Source organism: Myxine glutinosa, unplaced genomic scaffold (genome assembly GCF_964187855.1).
Source record: "Myxine glutinosa unplaced genomic scaffold, kmMyxGlut1.1 SCAFFOLD_808, whole genome shotgun sequence".
Lineage (NCBI taxonomy): Eukaryota > Metazoa > Chordata > Myxini > Myxiniformes > Myxinidae > Myxine > Myxine glutinosa.
In genome coordinates this window covers 135,001-152,951 of record NW_027616903.1, presented here as the reverse complement: position 1 = coordinate 152,951, position 17,951 = coordinate 135,001, and the positions used below count along the sequence as shown (strand labels likewise).

General features: G+C 41.3%; 1 non-coding gene across 1 annotated transcript in view; it reads right to left on the bottom strand.

The window, feature by feature from the left end:
- Positions 1-522: 522 nt before the first annotated feature.
- The window catches only part of LOC137437387 (uncharacterized), a 20,895-nt gene continuing 3,466 nt past the window's right edge, over positions 523-17,951 (bottom strand). Inside the window, exons 2-3 of the transcript XR_013621592.1 lie at positions 3,200-3,395; positions 523-725 (exon numbers count right to left, since the gene is read on the bottom strand). This is a non-coding gene — a transcript (uncharacterized LOC137437387). The remainder of the gene's footprint in view (positions 726-3,199; positions 3,396-17,951) is intronic.

The window sequence follows — 17,951 nt, the reverse complement described above, 5'->3', positions numbered from 1 at the left end:
GCAAGCGTCCTTGCTCGAGCGGACCGGAAGCACCCACAGCGGACCGGATACCCACATACCATATAGTTCAATAATATATAAGCAGAGTTTCCACCCTACAGGCGATCTTGTCCAAGTGTGCAACATGTTCTCTGGCATGTTATTTTGGGCGGTGTGTAGGCAATGAACCGCTGCTTCGATCTCTCCCGAAAAAAGAAAAATCGATCTCATGAACATGAATCAAAAACATGCGTATTCCTTATGTGCATATATAATACATTGTAGCCATATAGCTCTGATTATTCCAATCGTGCCATTCTCCCCCTCCCCAAAGGAAGAAATTGCCAAGATGGGCAAAACATTTGTTTTTCTAAACTTGATAGAATCAAATGAAACTTCAGGAAACACGCCTTCAACATGTCTTGGATAATCCCTGAAAGTTTCAGCTTCCTCGTTTAAATCCTAGCAGATGAGTATTTGAAACATCCATACAATATACTTTCCCTGGATTATATATAGTTGGCCTGGAGTCACTTTGCTCACCTTTTCTCTGATGTGGAAATACCAGATTTACATTGCACAATTGTTCGCTTTTACAAATGCAGAAGAAAGCTTCATCGCCACCACCTGGCCACTCCTGCATCACACATTCTTTCTGTCCCTCTGGTGGCAACTGTGTCCCTATGGGTAATTCTTTAGGTTCCAGGCACTTGTTTTCGACTCGCAATGATCCACCAATCGTTGTCCTGTCACACCGGGTTCAAGGAGATCCACGGAAATGGCAAATTAGTTTTATTATTCCGATTATTGTAATACTTATTATCATTATAACTATTGTTATTATGATCATATCATGCCAAAAGGCATATTATACACAACTCTTGATAGATGGTGAACATTTTCAGAGCTGAGAATTAATCATCGGTATTTTGGTACTCCAGAGTGGATACCTGTTATTGGCCCACACAGCAGTTACAAATGGCAACCAAGACTATGAAACATAATAAAACCACAAGTTATCTGGTTTAGAGCATAATTACAGAGCAGACATTGATTACTGCTATCCCCAATGATCAAAATGCAGCTTTCCATATATGTGAACAATCCACCTTCAGTTTTGGGGGGCAAGCTTGGGTGATGATGCTTCTGGGCAATGATGGCCCCAAAAAATTGAGGACAGATAATTCTTATGTACACAAAACAGTTATTGGTTCAATCGGAGGTAGCAGCAAGTATGGTCTGCTCTGTAAGCCTGCTCTACACTGGAGAACCTTTTATATTATACAAGCATCTCAGATCATGTAGCTAAACACCAAAGTGCGGCAAGCTTACATACTACCAAATGGTATGGGAAAGGGAAACAGCAGGCAGATTGACATCGACAAGGACAAATGGATGAATAAAACCAAAATGAGTAACAATAACACTGAGAGGAACAGAATGGGGGATGGGGATCAGTGTGTGCATCCGATAGTATGCATGTGCATAGGTGAGCACAGGAAGTAATGATGGGCAGCAAATTTAAAAAAAAAACAGAAGGAAGAAGACAACACAGTGAGACAAGTTCACAGGGAGACGAGACAAGTGCAATATAGAGAATGAGACATACTGATCTCGCAGGGTATGCAGAATTTGGAAAATTTAAAAATGTCATTAAAGGCAAAAAAACCCTTGGGTCTGAAAATGAAAGTTTACAATCGGCGTGTTCTCCCAGAAATGGCATATGGCAGTGAAACATGGTCAACTAGAAGGGCACTTGGTGGAGCGCATACCTCCACGACACAATGCTTGATCCAGTTAAACATATCTGGCCCAAAAGGATAATATTCTACTGCATGAATATGCCTCATTCACTGCTCAAAACCTTTAATTCCACTACATTTTAGATATATGAGGAGAATACAGTGCAGTACTATACTTGGGCTGTTACACCTCCTTTTTGGTCCCATCTCTCAATGGTGAAGAATCACTCTAAAAATTAACAAATTCTCGTATCCAGATCCAGATTCGGAACTTCACCAAAATGAAAAAGATTCTTCCTTGTCATACACTCAATGTCCACCAAGTTTCGTCTGAATTTGTCCACCGCTTTTTGAAATATCGTGCTACATATCATTTTTATCTCGATCTCTCACTGGTGAAGAATCACTTAAAAATTATTGTATCCGTATGCGGATCTTCACCAAAATTTAATCATTTCGTGCTTGTCCCACACACAACCTGCCCACCAAATTTCATCCGAATCAACCTTATGAGATATCCTGCACACAAACAGATGGGTGAAAACATAGCCTCTGTCCATCAAAGATGGTGGAGGTAATAACAAAGGAGATAGAGCAACAACTGATCACCATGCAAAAAGCCATGGAAAGATGCTGTCTTGAAAAAAACAAAAGGGACAGGAAATGAAATGGTTCCATCAGAAAACCCCGTGACATCCTGGTCAAAATCAAAAAACTAAAATGAAATTGGGCTGTACAAGTCGCAAGAATAACGGACAACCAATAGGCAACAAGAATTAGAAACTGACAACCACGAGAAGGTTCATAAAGAAACATATGTCGACCAAAGATCAGATAGAGAGAGAATTGAAAACTTTGCTGGAATACAATGACTTCAATTTGCATCAAACGGAACAGAATGGACCATGCTGAGGGAAACCTTGATCGTGTAGTCGTAGTGGACTAAATAAGCTGGTCAAGTCTCGTTTATCAGGTGAAAGTGAGCTGGACTATCTTTATGAATAATGAGATAGCGAGACACAAGTAAGACTGAAAAAAAAAGATTAATGACACTAAATAAATGAGAACAAGTACAAATAAATGGGGTGATCAAAATCCATTATCATGAAATAAACAATTATTGGAAATATTAGAGGCAGTATAATTATATGATGTAATTATACGATGACAGGGCACTTGGTAATAGATAAATGTTTCAAATTATACCAAATTAATCACTAATCCACAATAAAAAATACATAATTATGCAATCTCATGGGGGACATCGACAACTGCATGTTCCACGTCAACTTAATGATGAATGCAACTGTAACAACGTTCCTACACAACACATCACACAATCATGGAAGCTTGCTCAGACACACCCGCGGTATACTCATTGGACGCTCTCAAGCAATACGAGAGCAATAGTTATGATGTACTGATACAATGTGCTTCTTAAAGAGCTTGCAAGCTCAAAATCAGATGACAGGCCTTACCAAAACGATGCGCACACATCCTCTGTGTTGTTACAGAAGGAGGCAAAATCACAGCTGGCAGTGCATTTTGTTCGGTCTTCATTACACGATGGCTCAACGGATTCTCCATCATCACACCAGTCACAAAGTTCTGACATGAATTGCGGGAATGACAATGCATGGCAGAAGAGGCCCAGCAGCAGTAAAAGCCGAGGTACTACAACAGAATGTGGAGAAAAATCAAACATGAGAAATATTTTCATAGCACAACCAAGAAAACTTTTGTCATTAAATCATCAAAACCAGTATGAGTACACTCTACAAAAACAACGAGATAGTTGGTTTTCTAAATTATATTCACTAGAAACAACTGCTCCCTTCAGCATTGGAAAATTGACTTGGGGGCGGTTACCCTGGGTACTATCAACACGTACGCAAAATTTGGTGGAGATCGGGGAAGATCGCAAGTCGTCCCCTCTCTCCCTATCGTAGAGCGACGGGGTGGATTTATTTAATTATTTATTTGCCCATCACCTGACCATGGGTACTACCAACACATATGCAAAATTTGGTGGAGATTGGGCCAACCATGTTTTTTTCCATGATTTTCAGATGTATATACATACATACATACTGTATATACACAGAATTGCCTTATTTAATATAGTAGTATTATTGTATGACAATTAAAGCGTAATTATTGGTGTCATAAAATACAGCACATTTTAATTCTAAACTCGAAAGCATCGGAAAATTGCATCTGAAAATGCAAAGACTCTCCACGTCCATTTGTATTCAGACATCTTCTTTGTCTTCTTCCACATGCTCAAAATAACGAAAACGACAAAAAAAAAGACAATTCATGATTTTAGGTAACCTTGACCTTTGAACTTTAGACCTAAAAAAAAAAAATCAGCTTCTAGCTTTTGATTGGTGAACCAATTCAGTATCAAATTCCGAAAATTTCAGGTCAATCGGATGAAAAGACAATTTTATGTGATGCCGACCTTTGACCTTTTGACCAAATTACTAATTTATCTTCTCCGTATTGTCATAATAAAGCTTTGGTGAAAATTTGATGACAAAAATCAAATGGTAAATTGAAATTTCAGGTCAATTGGATGAAAATTGATGATTTTATGTGATGCCAACCTTTGACCTTTTGACCAAATTATTAATTTGTCTTCTCCCTATTCTCATAATAAAGCTTTGGTGAAAATTTGATGACAAAACTCAAATGGTAAATTGAAATTTCAGGTCAATTGGATGAAAATTGATGATTTTATGTGATGCTGACCTTTGACCTTTTGACTTTTTGAGAAAATTATTAATTTGCCTTCTCCGTATTGTCATACTAAAGCTTTGATGAAAATTTGATGACAAAACTCAAATGGTAAAAAAGTTAGGGCCCGGACAGACATACACACAGACACAGACACCTAAATGATTGCAAAACCCCATCTCCTGGCTGCGCATGGGACGGGCTAATTAATTATTATCAATAATGTTTGTCTTACCTACAATTCAATGTACATGTTTTAATGGACAGTCACTTTACTACATAAGCAAGCCTTATTATATAATGCCCCAAAGGTAAAACGAGATTTGTACGAATCACGTACATGGAGACGTTTAGCCTTTCCCACAACAACAGGATTCAGCTGGTGCAGCTTTTCCACAATCGCAAGCGCTATTCATATATTACACATGTGGAATAGCATTGTGTTTCCATTTCGCTTAACCACTTGTGCCGATGACATCATGCGCCGACCAATATATATGGTATAACGCACAGGACGTGTCTTGATGTGGTTGCCACGCAAAATTATCGTGGAGCTTGTAGAACATCACAACTTTTGAATACCTGACTTATTTCTCTCAACAACAACAACAACAACATGCATTTTAAAGGCCATTTTCCCTGCTAGAGCGGGGGTCAGCCTTGCGGTCCCCATGACAATCTTCTCCATTTTGCCCTATTTTCTGCATCTCTCCTTGTTAACCCCCTTGCCCGCATTTCTTCTTCCACCATCTTTAGCCAAGTCTTTCTCGGTCTTCCCCGTCTTCTACTTCCTTCTACATTCATTTCCATCACTCTTCTCAACCAGTCACTTTCATCCTTCCTCAACACATGACCAAACCATCTCAACCTGTTCCTCTTCACAGCATCAATCACAGGCTCTATTCCCATCATCTTTCGCAATTCATCATTTGTCTTCCTCTCTCTCAACGATACTCCGCACATCCGTCGAACCATTCGCATTTCCACCCTTTCCAACCTTCGTTGCTGCTCTATGTTCATTACCCATGTCTCGCTCCCATAAATCATAACACTTCTCACACATGCAGCATACACTTATTTCTCTCAACGATTATCATAAATGAGTTTGAAAATCAAAACTTCTGCTTTTGTAAATGTTTGTAATTGCTTATAACCAGGAATCTTACTATAATTCACCAAATGTCCGTCCGTCTGTTTGTCTGTCTGTCTGTTCGAAGGGACCGCAAAAATGGCTGAACCAATCACAACAATATTTTGGGTGGGTAATCCTGGGATCTCCTGGAGTAAAATAGGATATATTGTTTTTCCAATTTCAGCTTTGGTCTCCAGCATTTTCAGGTTTGGATTCCCGCATAACGTTATTTTCCCGGGTGCCGCACAAACGGCTACACAGCTGCACCGATCGGCTGCACCGGCCGGACTCGGTGACTTCGGACAAAGACCTTTTATAAGGACTTGGGTTGAATCTCTGCTTGAAAGAATGCCAACCCCATACCCGCCATCACGGTGGTCTCTCCAACTCACAATCCCACGAGATATGCGGAAAGGACGACCCAAAACCAATTATCTTCTTTTTGATTCATATATAAACATCATTAAAAGTAAATAATGACCTCGGCCAAAGTTCAAACGATGTGGGTTTAATCTCTACATGAGAGAATTCCACATAGCTATTTGGGCGGTGTATAAGCTAACAGATCGCTGTCTCCATCTATCTTGCCAAGGCCGTAACACGTATCGGTTCAAAATCCTTTTAACTGTTGACTTGGTAGTTTTTACAATGAAGGAAACATTAACAATGTTGTTAAAAGTTTATTTTGTGATTAATTTGTGATTGGAGTTATGTTGTTTGGAATGAAAAAAGGGACATCGAGTTCAAGTGAAAGACGGAATGCCGTGATGGTTTCTACTTTCTAAACATGAACTTTGCGGATCGCCATATGCAGATTTGCCACGGACACACGATCGATGTTTCTATACGTGAACGTACCCGTTTGTTTGCGAACGGGTACGTTTTTCATGGAAGTCCTTCACGAACTTGCTGTCCATGTCTGATGTGTGGCTGAAGGTGCTACAGGAATGTGGAATTTATTGGTTTCATGCTTTGGCATTCTACGTATCTGCATTGCCTGTTTGCTCCCGGCCTCCCACCCATGCGTAGCATGGGTATCTCACTAGTCTTGATAATCCCACTTCATGACGCAGCAGCACAAATTAAGGATAAAAAACGTTTTCAATGCTAATTTTTTTTTTTCTTTTTCATAGCCCCCTGGGTTCGTATAACACCACTCCCGGTGTGTGTGGTATTCAAGTCATGTAATAAAATACACCAATTCTCCGCAGAAAAAATAAGTGGGGAAATTGTCATATTAAGTATCACACTGTTTGTTTGACTGCTATGCATTCTTGAACCGTTGGATGAAATGCCTTTGCAAATAACGCAACAAAAAGTAGAGCTGGGGCTCATGGGCTTGCTCGTAAATCTTACAAGTAGGGGAATTAACCCGTCCATTAGAATGGGTTCTTTGCTAGACATTATAATCAGGACTAAAAAATGGAAGTAAAAATGAGTCCTGGTTACATTCTGACCAAAGAATGAATGATCGTTTTAAGGCCATTTTCCCCGTTAGAGCGGGGGTTAGCCTTGCGGGCCCCATGACAATCATGGTTCCCTGTTTGAGGCAATGTTTTTATGGCAGGATGCCCTTCCTGGCGCCAACCCTTAGTCGCCTCTTACGATGCGCAGGGATACGGTGTACCTATTCTAAGCCGGGGTACACACCGGGATCATTCATCCCAGCAAGCTGGTACTCAATTTGCCGACCTCGGAAGGATGACAGGCTGAGTCAACCCCCCTGGTGTTCATTTACCGATCGACCGGGATTCGAACCCAGGATCATAGGATCCCAAGCCGGCACCCTAACCTCTAAGCCAACACCAGGCTTACATTCTGACCAAAGGTTCATGAGATAAATGTAATTGCAACCCATTCTATTATAACTGAAAATTTCAGGCTCGGTCAGGCTGTAATATTCATTCTGGTGATAATTACGTCATCCTTCGGAAAATATATGCTCAAAATCCTCCATGAGCAACAATTGCAAACAAAATATATTTGACATAATGAATTCATATTCACTGGAATGGTTATCAAAATTCATCTTATTAAGTTTTCATTTTGATAAGACTCCACTGTCGATGACGTCGGTTAATAATGGAACCATTTTCATGCAAAACAAAGTGCCATTATATCGAATATGTTCATTAAATTTCCTTGGAATGCAAAATAAATCATAAAAAGCAAAGTAATAATAATCATAAAAATAGGTCCGCGTGTCGTCCTGAAGCTCACCTGGATCAGGAGCAACAGTCACTCAAATCCTACCTCCCCCCCCCCCCCCCCCCAGTTTTTAATACCGTGAACAAAGCTATGGTACGTCATGGGCGATGAAGATTGTGATCAAATTCCATTGAAATCGTGTGTGTCATTTCGGAGAACAGAGCAAATACCTAAAAAAAAATTGGAGGGGGGGGGGGGCGGGGAGAGGGAGTCAAAAACATCCCAGGTAGTTCCCCTTAATGAGTGCAGACTTTGATGCGGTCAATACACCGTCATTAGGCATCAGATATGAAGCTTATAGTCAGGTTTCATCAAAACTGTGTGTGTAGTTTCGGAGAAAAGAGCAAATACCTATATTTTTGGGGGGGCGGGGGGCGGGGAGAGGGAGTCAAAAACATCCCAGGTAGTTCCCCTTAATGAGTGCAGACTTTGATGCGGTCAATATACCGTCATTCGGCATCAGATATGAAGCTTATGGTCAGGTTTCATCAAAACCGTGTGTGTAATTTCGGAGAAGAGAGCAAATACCTATTTTGGGGGGAAGTGGGTCAACCCGCCAGCCCCCCTCCTGGTAGAACCTCTTAATGACCGCAGATTTTGATGCAGTCAATACACCTTCGGTAGGCATCAGATAGGAAGCTTGTGGCCAAGTTTCATAAACATCAACGTTTGGTTCAAGCGACAATGACTGAAGTGTTTACAGACTCACTGACTGACTGACTCACTCACTCACGGATTTACCTACGGACACTGCTCGATCGCATAAGCTCACCGGACTAAAGTCCAGTTGAGCTAATAATAATAGTTCCCTTACCAGGAGCTTCGATGCAGGAGGAGGCCATATTGCCCAAAGTCTACGTTATGATTGACACCTTATGGATGTTTGTCCATGCTCTATCCTTTTAAGTTCTGAGCATCAGGCAAGGAAGCAGCACATACTATTTTGAAGACGATTTTAAAATCATCATATACAGGGTGCTCCGAAATGATGTGCAACTTTTCAAACAGCTGTAAATTTTTTATTAACGAGACCTTTTTTATACACAGATAGATTCAGGTTGCCTAAAGAAGAACGTTTAAAGTAGTTTCGTTGGAGGTTTCAACCATGGTGAACAAATTATCTGTGCCCCAGCAGACATTCATTTTCAAGATGTTTTTTTTTTTTTTTTTTTGTATACAAGACCGAGGCTCGTGTAAGAGCTAACATCAATCACAAAAAACAACAACAAACGGACACACAAAACATACAAAAAAGGGAGCGGGAGACAAGATAGAGAGAGAGAGGGAAGCACACAAGTACAACAGCAGAGAACAGGTAATCGGGTGATCTGTGGGAGGGAGGGGGTTTGGGGAAGGAGGCATGGGAAGGCTTTAAAGTATAAAACACATGGACACTGCTGGAACTTCCAGGAAAGAAAAAAGTCGGTATTTCCAAAAAAAAAAGGGGATTTGGGGTGAATTAACGGGGGTAGAAAAGATCAAGGTTGTGGATGGGGGAAGATAAGAGATGGTGGTGAACAGCTGTTTTAAAGACCTGGAGGGAGGAGTGGGATTGAAGAGAGTGAGGGAGTTTGTGACAAAGTCGGATGTTTCTACACAAAGGCAGTTCCGTAGGGTCTACACAAATGCAATAATTCCACAATACAGAACCATCAAACATATTGTTGAAAAGTTTAGAGACACGAAGCTTCTCCAAAAAAGTCGACACGCCAACTTGCACAGCTGGTGGGAACTTCTCACAAGATCGTTGGCAGAATCATACATGACGATCTGAAACTGTATCTGTACAATTGTGCACCCGATTGAAATAAATAAGAGGGAGAGGTTTGAATTTTGCATTGCCATTGCTCAGCGAATCAATCATCTTCTTTTAATGATGAGGCCCACTTCCATCTCAGCGGCCACGTGAACAAACATAACATGCGATTTTGGGCAGAAATCCAACAACAGCACAAACATATGAAACATATTTTTCATTAAAAAAAAATCCAACAGCACAAACTTTTCTGAAGCGAAAGTAACGGTTTGGTGTGATATCAGATATAACGGTATAATAGGACCTTTTTCTTTGAGAACGAAGCCAGACAAATAGTGAGAGTCAACACAGATAGATACGTGGACATGTTGCAGAGAATATTCCTTCCAGCACTGAGAAGGAAGCAAGACATCATGATGAATTTATTCATCTTCGAGCAAGATGCACCGCCGCATACGTCTCATGGCGCTTTGGAGTTTTTGAGATGACATTTCCTGGGCAACTGAATAATTTGTAGACGGACAGACAACATAAAGGCCTCCCTACTCCCAGGATCTGTCTCCTCCTGATTATACCCCCTTTACACAGGGGTGGCGATCGTTGAGAGATCGTTGAGCGATGAAAAAATCTCAATGAGCGCCCAGCGATCGCCAAGATCTCTCAATGATCTCTCAATGATCTTCCAGTGATCTCCAATGATCTCCACGGTCGCCACGGTCTCCTCAAAGTTTTGACTCGGTCCAAAACAATCTCTCAACGATCGCCAAGGGAAGCGATCTCTCAACGAACGCTCAACGAACGCTCAACGATCTCATCGATCTCCCAATGATCTCTCAGCAATCTTTCAATGAACGCCAAATTTTTCCACCCCAGAGGTAGAGATGGCTGAGTGATCAGCGAGGGATCGCTGAGCGTTCGATGAAAGACCAATAGAGTTCATTGAAAGACCGGGACGGAGATTGCTGAGAGATCATTGGGCGATTAATTTCCACTTGAGAGATTGTTGAGCGTTCATTGAGAGATTGGGGAGAGATTGCCGCGGTGATGAGAAGTGCGGCATTGGGGGCTATGAATACGGGTGCGAAACCCCCTATTTTTCATTCTCTCTGTAGACTTGCTGAAGAACACAAGAACAAGAACAAGAACAACTCCTCCTCTCTATATATCGCCATGAAAGTTGCCGAAAATTGAATTTTTGATCGCACAACGAGCGCACAAGGATCTCCCAAACATTTACACAGAAACGGCTTTTTCGAGGCTTAGGAGATCGTTGAGAGATCGGGCCAATTTTTGATCGCTCAATGGTCACCCAACGATCTCCGTGCTGTGTAAAGGGGGCCTTACTATCTATAAGGGTCCCGCAACGCTAAAGTTTACAAAAACAACCCACACACACTGCAGGAGTTGAAAAATAACATCAGATGGGAAATCAGACGCGTACCAGCTCCATCGACAACTTCACTGCTGTTTTCAGTGCCGTGTGGCAGCTGTCACCCAGAGGTGTGGTGCTTGGATTGAGCACTTCATCAACTACTTATGATATCGCTCCTTATTGTTTGTTAGTCTTGCCCCGAAGAGGATGAGAGACTATTGCAATTCTCCTGAATGTGTGTGCGTCTGTTTGTGTGTCCGCATCTCTATATTTTCGCTTAAACGAAACGCTGGAGGGACTCCCCATGGAGAATATTTTATTGCTAACTCTGATGTCATAGGTCACATGGTTTGGCAGCCACATTGGATTAAAGGGGAAAAAATTGGACATCATTTTCTCCGAAACTTCTCAACGAAAAAAATTTGAAACTTAGCCCGTCATCAACTCCCCATGAGTTATATAGGGTGATAAGGATGACATCATCGATGAAGTGGGATTCCAGCCATAATTGGTTGAATTGAAATTCTTATCTGAAAAATCTGAAACTTCATATATCTGATGCATGACCCGATGCGAGTGAAGAATTAAATTTACGACGTAAATAACCCATGCCGAGAAACCATGTGACATAATAGGATGCATGGATGATATGGGTATATGGGCAATAATATCAGTAGGCCATGATAATTGCGTGTTCAGTTAACGATGGTATTTTTGTTCAGAATTAATGCGCGCAGCGAGACTATGCACTTTACGAGTGCCGTTCTAGTTGAAGCATATTTTGATACAATAAACATTGAACTAATCCTGTGTATTATTAGACAAAAGCAAACAAAATCGACCGATAATAAAATATGGTAGTTAAACAAGCATTCTGAGTATTGCGCTGCAATACATGTCCCCTACCGGCAGTCTGTCGTCCGGAAAACAGTTGGGGAAATAACCAAAGTTCAAAGTGCCATAACTTTGTCAAAGATGATCGAAACGTCGTGAAGTTCGAACTTGATCTGTAACTTATCATGAGGAAACCATGTACCAAGTTTGAAATCATTAGCATTAAGAGTTTAGAAAAAAAGTTCGGAAAACTGTTCTTTGCGTGACGGAATGACAGACTGACAGACTGACAGACGGAGGGACGGAGTGCAAACCTATAGTCCCCTCCGGTGTACACCGGTAGGGGACTAATAAGTAGTTGCCCATCATTTTGGACCACCCCGTATATAATTTGAGAAGTGTCTATTTGTTTGTTTGTTTGATTTTGGATTTTCTTTGCAGGTTTGTTTGTGGGTTTATTTGTGGGTGATGAATGCAAATGTATTCATCATCATCATTCACCCCAATTATGGAAAGTAATATAGAATGCATAGAAAAACCTCTCAGTATAATTTCCTCCATAAATGGAAGGAAAGCATCCTAAAACTTGCATTTGCTGTTTTGCATGAAAAAGTTGATCACACCAAATATTGAAATTTCATGCATTAATTTCGTAAAATACAATTCAATTTTTGTTTTTTCAATAAAACGTCATCATTATAACACCTTTTATTTATTAAAGTATGTCAATGTGGAAGGCAAACCCGAGCGAAGGCAATCTGAGTGCATTCCACAAAGCCCGCAACAAGTGTGTGTCCACTCTCAGGAGAGCCAGAAAACAACATCTGTCCAACCTCAAGAATGAACTTTGAAACTTGTCTCCCATATTTTTATACTGCACCACGGGGGTCGTACGGTGGCCATCTTGGATTCTTTCATGCGAGAATGGCTAAAGCTAAGAATTTCCATAACTTTTGAACAAGACATCATAGAAAGATACATAAACCCACTTTTCCCTGCAATTTTGATAGATGGACAATGTTTGGAAGCAATATTTTTGAGATTTGAGCATGTTTTGTGGGTCAAATAATTGAAGATATAGGGGGGGGGGGGGATGCAAATTAAACCAGAATTCTCCATATCTCCTGGGATTATGCCTTGCTGATTAATGTCCGATGAAGCTAGCAGTGGTCATTCACTTTATAAACTCACCAATAGTTTGTGTAGATGTACTTTGCTTTGCTTTGAATTGCATGTGCCTTGCCGTCCCCTGTCACATGAGGTTATCGGTGGTCATTCGCTTGAAAACAAGACCAAGACCAATTCCATTGAGCTGCGGATGATTGCCTTGTATGTGGTGAGGAGCTCAGGTATGCCAAGGAAGGACTTCGCACGACGGAGGATGCCCAGTCGGCGACTGGCTTTGGAGGCCAGATTTGAAATGTGGTTTTCCAAGGAAAGATCATGGCAGATTGTGAGACCCAAGAGCTTGAGTGACAGAACTTCATGGAGAGGATTGTTGAGAAAGTAGAAGGGAGGTTGTCCAGATGGTCTTTTTTGAGAGACATCGTGAGAGTTTGAAATTTGTCAGGATTGAAAGACATGTTCCACTTGTTAGACCAGTCTGTGATTTTGTCCAGGTCTGCATAGAGTGAGGAGGCTGCAGACTGCCGATCTGAGGGATGAGGTATGGAGCGGCAGAGAGTGGAATCATCAGCAAAGAGATAGAGAGGATTTTCCAGAGAGTCGGAGAGATCATTGATGAAGACCAGAAAAAGCACAGGGCCCAGAACACTGCCTTGGGGAACTCCAGCCTGAACAGGAAGGGGAGATGAGAGAAATCCATTCAGGGCCACACGTTGACTACGACCAGAGAGGAAGTCCGCAAGCCATGCGTGGAGATTTATATGGATACCATAGGAGGAGAATTTGGTGAGCAGAGCGGGGTGCCAGACCGTATCGAAGGCACGTGATATGTCAAGGGAGACAGCTCTAATTTCCTGTTTGACATTGAGGACCTCAATCCATTGTTGAGACAGCAGAAGCAGCATGTCCAGAGTAGAATGACCTGGTCTGAATCCAAATTGATGATAAGAGATCAAGCCATTGGAGAAGAGGAAGGATTTGATATCCAAAGCAATGATGGATTCCATGACTTTGCTGACTATTGGGAGCAGGCTAATTGGTCTGTAGTTTCAAGGATCTGTTTTTGCGCACATTTTTTGTGTAAAGCGGTAATGTTGGCTGATTTCCAAGCAGATGGCAGATGACCTTGAGCAAAAGAGAAGGTGAAGAGAACAGAGAGAGGGTGTGAAAGAGCGGCAGAGCAGGATTTTAGGACCCGTGGGCTGATGCCGTCTGGTCCAGTTGCAGAATCAGAGTCGAGGATTGACAGAAACTTCTCCACCTTGTCAGGAGAGAAGGACACAGAGTCCAGGAGCAGCTGGGTACGACTGGGTACGGTGGGTACAGAGAGAGAGACGGGTTTGGGAGACAAGATTTTGAGGAAAACACAGAGTTGAGGCAAATAACCAAGAAGACACATGCAGAGCATGATACTTGTAAAATCCACCCCTCCCCTACCAAAAAAGTTGCCATGGATACATCAAATTGTCCATTTCATTAAAATTAAAATTGACGATCTTCTTCAAAGCTCAGGTCAATCGGATTAAAATTGATGATTTTTCAGATAAAAATTGATGATATTAGAAGTTTGACCCTGGGTTGACCTTTGACCTTAAAATATTTGGTTTCACAATTCAGTGAGGCACTATAACCACCGTTTAGAGGCCATTTTTCCCCGCAAAGCGGGTGTTGGCCTTTTCGGGGACCGTGGTTGTTGTTGTTTTTTGGTCCCCTTTTTGAAGCAATGTTTTACGGCCGGATGCCCTTCCTGCCGCCAACCCTGTTTGTCGCCTTTTTTACGATAAACAGGGAATTACCAGTGTACTGGTACTCAATTTGCCGACCTCGGAAGGATGACAGGCTGAGTCAACCCCCCTGGTGTTAATTCAGCGATCGACTGGGATTCGAACCCAGGATCCTTGGATCCTAAGCTGGCACCCTAGCCGCTAGCCCAACACCAGGGACCAACACCAGTGAGGCACTATGCAATTGCTATTTAATTTTCAAGTCAATTGGATGAAAATTGACAGTTTTTCAGATGAAAATTGATGTTTTTGGAATTTTGACCTTGAGTTGACCTTTGACATTTTGACCTCAAAAATATTTGGTTTCCCAATTTACTGACAATATGCAAATGCTGTTCAATTTTCAAGTCAATCGGATGAAAAATGATGGTTTTAGAAATCTGAACTCTGACTTTTGACCTTTTACCTCAAAATCAATAGGCTTCTTCCTTATGACCAACTCTACCAGCTGGTGAAGTTTTGTGAAGATCGGTTTAAAATTGTGATCTGTCAGCGATTGACAGACAGACAAACAGACAGACAGAATAACGCACAAGACCAACCAATATACTCGAAAAATCTTCGAATTTTGCAAGTAAAAAGAAAGAAAGAAAGCAAAAGAAGGAAGAATGAAATGAATGAATGAATGAATGAAATGCATGATCGTTTTAAGGCCATTTTCCCCGCTAGAGCGGGGGTTAGCCTTGCGGGCCCCATGACAATCATGGTTCCCTGTTTGAGGCAATGTTTTTTTTATGGCCGGATGCCCTTCCTGAAGCCAACCCTTGGTCACGCTCTTACGATGCGCAGGGATACGGTGTACCTATTCTAAACCGGAGTACACACCGTGATCATTCATCCCAGCAAGCTGGTACTCAATTTGCCGACCTCGGAAGGATGACAGGCTGAGTCAACCCCCATGGCGTTAATTCAGCGAGCGACCGGGATTCAAACCCAGGATCCTAGGTTCCCAAGCCGGCGACCCTAACCGCTAAGCCAACAACACCAGGCTCAAAGAAGGAAGGAAGGAAAAAAGAAAAAGAAAAAAAAAGACAGAAAAAGTGTTTGAGACAACTTTTATAATACCATTCACCCATACTCAGGACTGCTCTAAATTATCCATACCATGCAGCATAGTGCACAAGGCCATATAAATAACACTTTTATGATCAGTGTCCTTCCAAGAACTTGCCCCTGTGCAAGACCTTTAATTATATAGTTTATATCTCAATGATGGTCAGTTGGTTATCCCTAAATTTCTGTCACTCCCACCTACATAATAAACATAGTACAGTACCGTTGACAAACATGGTTCAGGTGACATTATTCTATATAATCTCCATCCTTCTCCATGCGCTTCATCCAGCAGTCAAACAACCTTTCAATTCGAGCACAGAAGCCTTAATTCTGAAGTGACCCTAACAGTGTACGTGGATGTGTTAACCTCTTAGGTGAAAGACAAATGTCTTCCATCAACTTTAGTCAATGTTTTTTAACCTCCAAATCTATGGGTGAATTCCACGTTCTGCATCACCAGTAATTTAACAATAGTTTGGTGACTTGTGTGCTGAAATTTTCTTGGTACAAGGTGCCATTAAATTACTGAGACAAATAAATTGTGTGATAAATTATATATTTACCAGATATCTTTACCACTTCCTTTACGGCTAAAACTATTCCCACATAGTTTGGGCCAAAGCCTTACACGAATTTCCTGGCCAGGCCTGACATTTGAATGAAGGTGGCAGGAATTTGTAATTTGTTTAGGCTGCCAGCGATAACACGCCTCATCTTCATGAAAACAATAAAGAAAGTGAGGTCTTTAACATCCACAGAGTAATGTTGGTACACAGGATACACATGCGTCGGTCCATCCGAGGGACAGAGTATGTCATGATGCAACACCCTGCTTTCAAAGCATTCATCTGACAGTTTTAAGTCAAATCAGGAATCAACCCATGTTGGACAGTTCAAAGGGAAGTGCGGTACCTCTGCACCATCCTGTCGAACGGAAGGCGACCACACGTATCATTAAGTAACTGGAACGGCACTTGGTGGAGAGGAAACCTCTGCCAGGCTGAACAGTTTGCGTTTTGTATCCCACTGATAGGTCAGATCTGGATCTGGACCTGAACCAAAATCGAATCAGCTTGTTCTTGGCACTTACTCAACTCATCCACAGAGTTTTGTCATAAGTCGTCCACAATTTTTTGAAATATCATGCTACACTGTATATTGTTTTTGGCCCTATCACTCAATGGTAAAGAATGACTTAAAAAAAATAATTCATATCCGGATTCAAATCTTCACCAAAATCGAATCAATTCTTCCTTGTCACACAACCAACCTGTCACCAAGTTTTGTCCAAATCCGTCCACAATTTTTTGGGATATCGTGCTATGTAGAGTTTTTAGTCCTATCACTCAATGGTGAAGAATCGCTTAAAAATTCTCTGATCTGGATCCATATTCAGATCTTCACCAAAATCGAATCGATTTGTCCCTGTCACACAACCAACCTGTCACCAAGTTTTGTCCAAATCCATCCACATATTCAGATCTTCACCAAAATCGAATCGATTTGTCCCTGTCACACAACCAACCTGTCACCAAGTTTTGTCCAAATCCGTCCACAATTTTTTGAGATATCGTGCTACGTAAAGTTTTTAGTCCCATCACTCAATGGTGAAGAATCACTTAAAAAATTCTCTGATCTGGATCCATATTCAGATCTTCACCAAAATTGAATCAATTCTTCCTTGTCACACAACCAACCTGTCACCAAGTTTTGTCCAAATCCATCCACAATTTTTTGGGATATCGTGCTATGTAGAGTTTTTAGTCCTATCACTCAATGGTGAAGAATCACTTAAAAAATTCTCTGATCTGGATCCATATTCAGATCTTCACCAAAATTGAATCAATTCTTCCTTGTCACACAACCAACCTGTCACCAAGTTTTGTCCAAATCCATCCACAATTTTTTGGGATATCGTGCTATGTAGAGTTTTTAGTCCTATCACTCAATGGTGAAGAATCACTTAAAAAATTCTCTGATCTGGATCCATATTCAGATCTTCACCAAAATTGAATCAATTCTTCCTTGTCACACAACCAACCTGTCACCAAGTTTTGTCCAAATCCATCCACAATTTTTTGGGATATCGTGCTATGTAGAGTTTTTAGTCCTATCACTCAATGGTGAAGAATCACTTTAAAAATTCTCTGATCTGGATCCATATTCAGATCTTCACCAAAATTGAATCAATTCTTCCTCGTCACACAACCAACCTGTCACCAAG